Source organism: Podarcis raffonei, chromosome 2 (assembly GCF_027172205.1).
Source record: "Podarcis raffonei isolate rPodRaf1 chromosome 2, rPodRaf1.pri, whole genome shotgun sequence".
NCBI lineage: Eukaryota > Metazoa > Chordata > Lepidosauria > Squamata > Lacertidae > Podarcis > Podarcis raffonei.
The window spans coordinates 28,942,968-28,954,270 of record NC_070603.1 but is presented as its reverse complement, the minus strand read 5'-3'; positions in this window follow the sequence as shown (position 1 = coordinate 28,954,270).

Sequence of the window (11,303 nt, the reverse complement as noted above, 5' to 3'; positions counted from 1 at the left end):
CAGGGAGAGGGACGTGGAGCTGGCCCCGTCGCAAAGGCAGCTGCCAGCTGCACTTCTCGTCTTGTTTTAGGACGGCTTCGCGGGCTAGGAGGGGAAACGACGGGGCGGGGGCTAGCGGACGAGAGGTTGGTTCACATGCCCTGCATAGGGCTGAGGGCTCAAACTGCATTGGAGTTATAAATGCAAACGTTGCCGGGAGGGAAATCTGCTTGAAGAAAACTGCAAGCCGGGAGAGGGATGGAGCGCCCATGTGCAGAGGCAGTCTACCTCAATACCAGGCTTGCATGCAGGACTAGACTGCCCCTTGTTCTGGCCCGGCAGATCCCTCTTCTTTGTTCTCTTATAAGCTGCTTTGTTCATTTTCCGGTCGATCCCCAGGTTTCAGGGCTGCAGAAAATAGGTTCCAAGAGCTGGTGGTACAGGCGGGTGCCTCCGATTCTTGGCGTAAAAAGCAAAAAGGGAGTTATAGCACTGTGGAACCAGCAGAGGGCATCACTGTCCGCCGTGGGATAGAGCTATATTTGGGAAATAAACCAGGATAAAGAGGAAGACTGAGCCATGGGGAGCAGGGAGAAATGTGGAACGGATGAATCAGGTGCTTTTGAGCCTAATCCAGAGGCTGGCTTCTCCCTTCAGCACAGAATCCAGTCATTCAAGTCCTTGTTACTTCTGACCATTATGCCTTCCATATGCCATAATAAACCATACTTGTTCATCTCACCACTGTAGCTGCTGCACTTAAAAACCAAAAACAACCATTCAAAGCTCTTGCATCAGTCACAAAAATCGCACAGCAAAATAAAAAAGTGCAATTATTATTATTATTAGAAGTATTTTTAGTCTGTTCTTAAAAAAAACCACAACAACAACAACCACCAACAGGTCTCCCAGAATGGCTTGCGAAACTAGTAAGATTTTCAGCCTGAGGGCAGGGACTATTAAAAGGTTAGATGTACACAAGTGTGGAAGTTTTGTAGCATTGGGGATTTTTCATGTAGAACTATTACAGAGACAGAGAGCGAGCGCCTGGTATTATAAAAGTTATCAGAGCTAAAGGCAGTAATCTGATTTTTTAAAGCCCTATTTAAAACATGTATTCATTTAGAGTAAATGTACAGCATATGAGAAGCTACAGAATGATTCGTTCCCAGATTTGCCATTCCACTTCGGACAGGCCAAGAGCTGCATCTGTACAAGTAAAGGACTTCAACACTGTGACATAGTGACTATGATGGATTGCACCTTGGTGCTTCTGTACTGCCTTAGATTTGTCCATTAGGTCAGGAACAAAGTGGCTTGGGAAGTGTTATATTGAAATAAGGGCAACATTTAAGGAAGCTTCCAATGAAAGCTTTGATAAATGTTCTTAGACTTGATCCACTTGGCAACGTACAAAGGTTAGACCGATTCTTCATCTTGCTACAAAACATGGGTGTACTTTGGCTTCTAGCTTCATAAGCAAAGCAACTGTTATTGGGACAGTGTGTTGCCTTGTTTGTCTTTATTTAAGGTTACAGTTTAAAAGATAGTGGGGAAAGCATATAAAAATAAAATACGGATACAGGGATTTCAGTGCCAAATGCTCCAGCTGAACTTGAATAGTTGGGAGACTTGTTACAGCAGAGCTTTCCAAACGTTTCATGTTGGTGACACACTTTTTAGACATGCATCGTTTTGCGGCACAGTAATTCAGTTTTGCTAGCCAGCTGGAGGCTAAATTAACCCCTTCTCAGAGTGTGGGGAAGTGTTTGCACGACACACCTAACTACACATTGCAGCCGAGACACGGTTTGGAAAGCTCTGTGTTAACAGCTTGCATCAGGAGAAATCCTGCACTTTCCACTTTGGCCACAGGGCGCCATTTATCAATACCTTGCTGAAAATTCACTCACTTGTACAACTGGAAGAAAATCGCCTGCCCTGCAATGTTGTTGAAAGTTTGGCAACAACAACAGAAAAGTGAGTAGAGAACTTTGCGGACATAGTGCAATATAAAGTGAGACTAAACATAGCAAAGCTTGGAGAACACCCTATTCCCTATTTCCATATGGAAACCCTTCCACGATGGCAGTTATCGAGCTGAATCTCTTGCAGTTTTATCCTGTATGATTTTTTACCTGTTTTAAGAGTTTACCTGGAGGTGCTTTTGGAGGCTTTAACATGCACAAACCAATGTCTGGCATGAATTGCATAGCTGACATGCTCCAAGCAAACTTTTACCAAAATCTCCAGCGGTGTGCGGTGAAATTTTTCATAAGGGAACATCAAACATACCATCTCAGGCCTATTTACCCGGTAATTGCTCATCTTCTAACATTGTGTATGCCATCAAATGCCAGCAGTGACCTTCAGCTCTCTATATTGGACAGACAGGCCAAACCCAACATCAAAGAGTAAATGGACATAAATCTGACATCAGGAATCACAAGTTAGAGAGGCCAGTAGGACAACACTTCAATCTCCCAGGACATTCAGTACAGGATCTCAAAGCAGCTGTCTTATAAAAGAATTTCAGAAACAGACTTGAAAGAGAAGTTGCTGAATGACAATTTATCACTAAAACTATGGAGCTATGAAAGCTATGGAGAGACCTGGTCTGAATAGAGATATTGGATTCCTGCCTCATTACATATGCTAATCATCTGCATACTATCCCTTGCTTTTCCCTGTAGGACTAATTGCAGTCATCAACAGGTTTACTATACCCATTGAGTCAATCACCCATCTCCTACTACCCTCCTGAGAAAAACCCCACCCCAACCTCCCTGGGGTCTGGTGACTTCTGCTTCACTGTAGCTGAAGAAGTGTGCATGCACACAAAAGCTTATACCAAGCTGCAACCCTAAACTCGTATGCTGTTGTGCTCATGAGTTGTGGGCACCTCACACTCACAGGCACCCGTCTGGGTGCCATGAGAAAAGGATGCCAGATGGGCGCTTGGTTTGATGAAGCAAGTTCCACTGAACACCCAAGTGTGACTTACATTTGAGAAAAGGTGTGCTTGGGATTCTGCTGATAACCAGGCGTATTTTGCCCCTGGCTATCGGCTGCTTGCGACCAAGTGAAGATGCCTGGGCACGAAGATGGGGCCTGCCATCTCCACCATCTGGAAGTGAATCGGATCTTGACGGCTTTCACACACTAATGTGCCACCCTGTAGAATTCTGTCCATTATATTTTATCTGCAAAATCGGAATTAATTCCAGGAACCAAAATGCTTTTTCTGTGCAGCCTGAGCAGGAGCAGTGAATGTTATTGTTAATTGATGCAGCTTGTTTTCACTTTCCCCACCCCAATGCTCTGCTCACGGTTGTGAAGAATATCCCTAGGTTATGAGTGCTTTGTGTCACCGTTAAGAAAAAGAGCTCAGAATAGGCCAAGATATATGTGGACTGTCCCTGGAGCAAGTGACTTTTCTTCTTTAAGTTTTCAAAGTATTTAACTTAGCTCACGGTTGTCATCTAAATTTTTTGTTGTTTAGTCGTTTAGTTGTGTCTGACTCTTCGTGACCCCATTGACCAGAGCACGCCAGGCACTCCTGTCTTCCACTGAGTTTGGTCAAACTCATGTTTGTAGCTTCGAGAACACTGTCCAACCATCTCATCCTCTGTCATCCCCTTCTCCTTGTGCCCTCCATCTTTCTCAACATCAGGGTCTTTTCCAGGGAGTCTTCTCTTCTCATGAGGTGGCCAAAGTATTGGAGCCTCAGCTTCAGGATCTGTCCTTCCAGTGAGCACTCAGGGCTGATTTCCTTAAGAATGGATAGGTTTGATCTTCTTGCAGTCCATGAGACTCTCAAGAGCAGGCACCCCCAACCTTCAGCCCTCCAGATGTTTTGGACTACAATTCCCATCACCCCTAACCACTAGTACTGTTAGCTAGGGATCATGGGAGTTGTAGGCCAAAACATCTGGAGGGCCGCAGGTTGGGGGTGCCTGCTCAAGAGTCTCCTCCAGCACCATAATTCAAAAGCATAAATTCTTTGGCCAGGTGCTTAACTGATAATCAGTCACAGTCCATCATTTGAAAAATAAGACGTTGGAGCTGTCTTGGCCCAAAATGGCAACTAGACGTTCTGTTTTGGTGACTGCAACCTTGGTTTAAACCAAGGTTGCAGTCACCAAAACAGAACGTCTAGTTGATATATTTATACACACACACACACACACAGTGGTACCTCGGGTTAAGAACTTAATTCGTTCTGGAGGTCCGTTCTTAACCTGAGCTACCACTTTAGCTAATGGGGCCTCCCGCTGCCGCACAATTTCTGTTCTCATCCTGAGGTAAAGTTCTTAACCCGAGGTACTATTTCTGGGTTAGCGGATTCTGTAACCTGAAGCGTCTGTAACCCGAGGTACCGCTGTATATATATATATATTTCTAACACTGGCTGATACCACTTATTTTTTTGGTGTGGAGGTGTTGTCAGGTATGCTGAATCCCAGGCGTTGACACTTGAAATCCCCTGTGCCTCGCAGCAATTTAAACCTGCTGGGCTGGTGGGGGTGGGAATGTCAACGATTCTCCACAGCCTTGCCTTCCCATCATCCAAATGCCAATATGCTGGCCCTGGGGGGGGGGCAAGATGCAGGGAAATGAAGGGCAAGTGCCCATCAGCCATACTGAATGTTGAGAGAGAGGAGTGTCTGTTAGCTCCCCAGGGGAATGAGGAGTATTATATAAAACTCAGTTACTCATAATCTGGCTCCAGCTAATCTGTGATGTTTGGCTATCTGGCATTTTGGCACGGCATTTCCCATTTCCGAGAAGGGGCCTCGGCTTGTAGAGCCAAGTTGGGGGTGGGCAGCAAGGGAAGACAGATCCTGTTTACACTTCATTCTGCTGGTTTTCTCGTGACACTGGGTGGAGGTGGGCCGCTTTAATTTATTTTTTATTTAAAGGAAAAGCAACATTCCAGGCTAAGAAGCAAATGGCAGCCAGGGGAGCCGACTACCTAATTCAAATGGCATGACTTCGCTTTCAAAGGTTTCCGTCCAAGGTGCCATTTAGGCATAACGTGGCTGAGATTTTCAGTGCGCTATCACCAAGTATGGCCTCTGCACACTCCTTTACATAACCTGCATAGGGTCTGCACGCACGTTTATGGCGTCTGTCACTTTAATAAACCTACATCTAGGAAAAGCAAAGCCGCTCCTGATTGAACACTCTTTCTGGCATGCGAGAAGAGATTGAGTTTGCACTTAAAAATGGACACACAGGGGAGAAAAAACTAATTTGGAGTCTGACTTCAGAGTTATCTGCTTGCTTCTGCAGTATGTGCAAGCACAGTTCCGTTGCTATTTATCAACTGCCTTCATTTGCTCCCATTAGCAAGAGGGCGGGCGGGGGGAACAGATGCGATTATTCCTCAGTTGCGTTCAGTATTTCTTGAGGCTGTACATGTTAATGCTTATGGGAAACTCTAGAGCACAACATTTGGAAGGCAAGAGCCTATGCACTGGCATCCTCTGTAAGATTCTGCACCCTGGAAGTCTAAGCATTACTACATCCTACGACGAAATGTAACGCGTTGGCTGCAGCTGTCAGAAATGAACAGATTCCTATGCAACTGCCAGACACTTCCTTCGACTGTGCTCGACTACAACGATTACCTGTGACACCGGTGCTGTGGCCACAGCAGTATTTATTCTCAAGGTTCTATGACACTGGAAATGTGCAAAGTGCAGCGCATCACCTTTTCTGAGATCCGTACAATACTGATAATACTGAGAAGTGCCTCGTTCCCTGTCAGGTTGAGCTGTGTGAGAGGATTTTAAGGAACAGGCCCCCTTGAGAATCAAACCACCCTCTTCGGATGGAACCATGCAGCTAAACTCTACAGTCCCAAGAATCCATCCTCCTTATACCTTTTGCAGTGCAAGCACAGAGTGAAATTGTTGCCGCAGACTCACTAGCCAAGGAAAGGCTTCTATCTAGGTCTCTGTCTCTCACTGAATCCAGACTTTCAGAGGGGGAAAAAGGATAGACAGACAGATACATTTGGTCTCTAAAGGAGTCGGTAAGATCTGGAACACTCCGGTAAGATCCGGAAAGGAGACCCCTCAGCAAAGTTTCTACTGTGTTCCACCTGTCAGTGGTTCTGTGGGTTTTCTCCCATTCCGGATCAGGACCCTCCGGCGCTTGGCTGGCAAGGGGAAACTTGCTTTCTCCACCTCTGGTTGGGCAACCCTGAGGGGGGTCTTAGCAACAGGCTGGCTCTGGCCTTTTTTGTTCATCTCATCCACAAAAGACTCCACTCCTTCAAAGCGCGTGGTCAGTTCTCCAAGCCGTTCCTTGAGGGCGTTGAATTCTAGGTACAGGTCGTTGAGGGCGTCGGAAAGTGGCTTGATCCTAGAAAGGAAAGAAGCAAGGGAAGGTGTAAAACAAACGAGAAATTCCTCTATAGTGGGCTACAAAGCCCAAAGCAAGGAGCACTTCCACAGCAACCAATAACATACCCACCAACATTTCTCCAGTGAAAACAGGGATGTCCTATTCCATCTTCATTATCTGCGATTGGACCCGGCTGGGATTTTGTCACCACCCCCCTCCCCAGGATGGCACCCAGGGCAGACTGCACCCACTGCACCCACCTTGCTCTGCCTCTGCACATGAAAAGTGCCGGAACTGAGTTCCAGCTGGAAAAAAAGCCCGGATAATAATATTAATTATTCTTCTTCTGTTATTTATATCCTGCTTATCTGACTGGGTTGCCCCAGCCATTCTGGGCGGCTTCCAACATATATAAAAGCATAATAAAACATTATACATTTTAACTTCCCTATACAGTGGTACCTTGGGTTACAGATGCTTCAGGTTACAGACGTTTTAGTTAAAGACTTCACTAACCCAGAAATAGTACCTCGGGTTAAGAACTTTGCTTCAGGATGAGAACAGAAATCGCGCGGCGGCGGCGTGGGAGGCCCCATTAGCTAAAGTGGTACCTCAGGTTAAGAACAGTTTCAGGTTAAGAACAGACCTCCAGAATGAATTAAGTTCTTAACCCGAGGTATCACTGTACAGGAAAAAACTTCCCTATACAGGGCTGCCTTCAGATGTCTTCTAAAGGTTGTATAGTTACTTGTCTCCTTGGCTTGGGGTGATTGCATAACTCCATACCCTCCAAAATTTTTCCAATGAAAACAGGGACATCCTAAGGCAACCCAGAGCATTCTGGGATCAAATCAGATGGCTTCTGTAAATCCAGGATTGTCCCTGGATAATAGGGACACTGCAATAATACTTAAGGGAGAAACACTTTGGCAAAAGTTCAGAGCTTAAGAAAGAGCAAGATCTTCCCATAATGCCAAACTGCATGCAGAGTATCTAGGCAGGGCAACCACCCAAAAACCAGCTACAAAAACCAAAGTTTACTTACAGGGGATTTCTTCACAGTATAGCACGGACTGACAGAGGCAGATGCCTCTCGTTGAGCCAATGGCTTTAGGTGAGGGAATGAGGGACCTGTGGCTGTCCAGATTCTGATGAACTTCCAACACCCATGAACCTCAGCCAACATGGCCGACGCTCAGGGATGATGGGAGTTGTAGTCCTACAACACCTGGAGGGTAACAGCTTAGGACAGAGCCTTCACAACAGCGTCCTCCCAAACTTGGGTCTCCAGCTGTTTTTGGACTACAACTCCCATCATCCCTATCTAGCAGGACCAGTGATGGGAGTTGTAGTCCAAAAACAGCTTTTACAACTTGTAGCCCACAAAACTGAAAACAGCCCCTTGGCCACGCACTTCCAAGATTGCTGCCAAACAGGCTGCTTTATTGAGTCCCAAGTAGGTGGCCATACATGACCTGCCGAACCCAAGATGGTGACTGTACAGCAGGTTTGCACAGATCACAGCAGAAGTCCATTTTGTTGCCACCTTTACTACCCAGGCTCACCTTCCATAGTCAGGCAACACAGACTGGTGGTCAAAGAGGAGAAGATTCTTCATTTGAGACACAATAGCAAACTTCCAGTTGTCCAGAACAACAGTGAGGTTGGCACATCCCCTCATGTTTACTTTTTCAGCTGGAAGAGAGAATTGGGAGTATGAGAGAATATCATAGTAGTAATACAGTCGTACCTTGGAAGTCAAACAGAATCTGTTCCGGAAGTCCGTTCAACTTCCAAAACGTTTGGAAACCAAGATGCGGCTTCTGATTGGCTGCAGGAAGCGTTGACAAGAACGTTTGCAAACCGGAACACTCATTTCAGGTTTGCGGTGTTTGGGAGCCAAAACGTCCGAGTACCAAGATGTTTGGGATCCAAGGTACGACGGTAATAATTTAGAATAACATACACCTTTCTCTGAACTATAGCAGTTCTGCAGTTCCATTTCCTGGCTCAGAAAGGGAGGGCTCCCCCATCATTTCCATCAGACCAGAATTTGAATCATTTGTCAGACTAAATAATTGCAAACAAAAAGCGCACATATGAAATCCATCCTAAGACAGATGGAATTAGAATAAACTTGGTTTATCAGCTGCATTTTAAAACTATGTAACCCACCTTGTTCACATCTGTTGATGGATTAAGAAGTTTATATAAAGACCAAAAATACATTCTAATACAAAACATACACAACTGAGAAGATGGAAGCCACTTTAGAAACTGAGGTGTTATTATATTCGATGTCGAGACTACATATGCCAAGAGAGGGAGGGGAATATACAGAACTGCCATTCTTTAAACATTTAATTTCAGGGAATTTGTTTCCCTAGAAGTATATCCCTGGAAGTATATCCTCAAGTATATTGTGGTGACAAGATATAGAGAGTGGGAATGGATTTATGGGTAAATCAAAAAATGCTCAAACAGGATTAAAGCTCTACAGGATAGGGGCAGAGGGGAAGTTTAATCTTCTGTCCACAGTTTCAAAAGCATTGCGAATGTATGCAGGGGAGATTTGGGTCTTGTGTTCAAAACCTTCACAAAAGTGGGTTTTTTATGCTGACAGTTCAGAAACCAAGCTTACTTTCTTATCTGTCCAGTGTGAGTTGGCTGGCTAGAGCCCATGCACCCTATTAGTTTTGTGTTAGCTTTGCAAAACCAAGAAGGCAGGACCTGCGCATGGATAGTAAAACCGGGAAATCTGCAGCTCCAAATGCACATTTGCAAATGGAAATGAAACAAAAGACAAAACAAGCTTTGCGTGGCATCAGCCCACTCTTTGGCACCCAGCAAATCTGGACCCCTACCTTCAGATCTGAAGTCCCATTCTGATGTTGCCTGCTGCCTCTTTGGTTTGGCGGCGCAACAGATTGCCACCAAAAGCAGTAGGGAGAAGATCTGTCTCATGGTGCCTTTGCAGAGGGACAGGAGAAGGAAAAATGCATCAGAAAAGCCTCCCTTCCCCAAGTACTAGTTCCGCAACAACTGTCCCCTTTCCTCACCCCTATCGCTTTGATGGCTCCCATATGGACATTTACCAGCCGGGATGGTCACAAGCTGTTCATACCAAATGGAAAAGGGGGGAAAAGGGCCTCTCTGGCTCTGCAGCCATAGCAACGTCACATTTGCATGTGTCCACTTAGGTCAGATCCCGGCAAGTCTGTGTGCGTCAGGCACAAAGGGAATGCGGCCCAGTGGTGTGAACCAGTGATGCAAGAATCTGGACCCAGGTTTTCCTGAGTTGTTTCCATGCCACAAAACATGCCAATGTTGTGTACCCACAAGTATGGCATTAAACCTTCTACTCTTATTTGGGGGAGGAGAGAAAGGCATACCCTCCAACATTTCTCCAATGAAAATAGGGACGTCCTACCTATTTCATAAGAATAATTTTTTTATTATTGCCCCAGCCACTCTGGGTGGTTTCTACCATATATAAAAACATAACAGAACTTTTAAAAACACTTAAAAACTTCCCGATGCAGGGCTGCCTTCAGATGTCTTCTGAAGGTTGTATAGTTACTTATCTCTTTGGCTTGGGGGTTGCATAACTCCATACCCTCCAACATTTCTCCAATGAAAATAGGGACGTCCTAAGGAAAAGCGGTGGAGGAGACTCTTGAGAGTTTCCTGGACTGCAAGAAGATCAAACCTATCCATTCTTAAGGAAATCAGCCCTGAGTGCTCACTGGAAGGACAGATCCTGAAGCTGAGGCTCCAATACTTTGGCCACCTCATGAGAAGAGAAGACTCCCTGGAAAAGACCCTGATGTTGGGAAAGATGGAGGGCACAAGGAGAAGGGGACGACAGAGGACGAGATGGTTGGACAGTGTTCTCGAAGCTGAGTTTGACCAAACTGCGGAAGGCAGTGGAAGACAGGAGTGCCTGGCGTGCTCTGGTCCATGGGGTCATGAAGAGTCGGACATGACTAAACGACTAAACAACAAAGGAAAAGCGGGACATTCTGGGATCATATCAGAAACTGGGATGGCTTCTGTAAATCTGGGACTGTCCCTGAAAATAGGGACACTTGGAGGGTCTGGAGAAGCCAGAAAAGCATTTGCTACATCCTTGTAGTGGAGACAAGTGCTGAGAAGGGCTGGCAGCATTGGACAGGATACACACCAAACCTGCATCTACAGTAGCGACTACAGACAAGGAGCAAGGCAGAATCTCTAATCTGTAGCCTTGGGACCAGTAACAGAAGGCTCTCTTCATTTTGACCAGCCCAACAATAATTATCTGCGTAGTCAGGCTGTTTATCTGGGTTGCTCAACATGCTTTTGCTTTGTTACTGGAAAATGTTGGCTTATCCTTCGCTTGCATCTGCTTCCTACCCGTGATCTCAAGGGTGACCCCACCATTTTAATCCAACACATGAAGAAACAGCAGATACTTCGCAGGGCTGGATACACTAGAATCTTCTCGGATGTTAACTCCATTCTTTCCTGTGATTTTTGTGCTGACAAGCTGCTTGGATGAGAGGCTAAGAACAGCTGGTATGACAGCTCAGAACTTTTGTGTGCTGTCTTCATCCTCGGGCCCTTGCTTGCCTCCTCTATTAATTCTCTTCCAAGACATCAGAGCCACTGCAATGGGTCCCAAGAACATACAGGAGACACTGCTGGGAACTGCATCCGAATAGGAGGCAGAGATCTGGCACTAGCAAAGGGTACCCCAAGGGATGCAGGTGGCGCTGTGGTCTAAACCACTGAGCCTAGGGCTGGCTGATCAGAAGGTTGGCGGTTCGAATCTCTGTGACGGGATGAGCCCCCGTTGCTCGGTCCCAGCTCCTGCCAACCTAGCAGTTTGAAAGCACACCAGTGCAAGTAGATAAATAGGTACAGCTCTGGCAGGAAGGTAAACGGCATTTCTGTGCGCTGCTCTGGTTCTCCAGAAGTGGCTTAGTCAT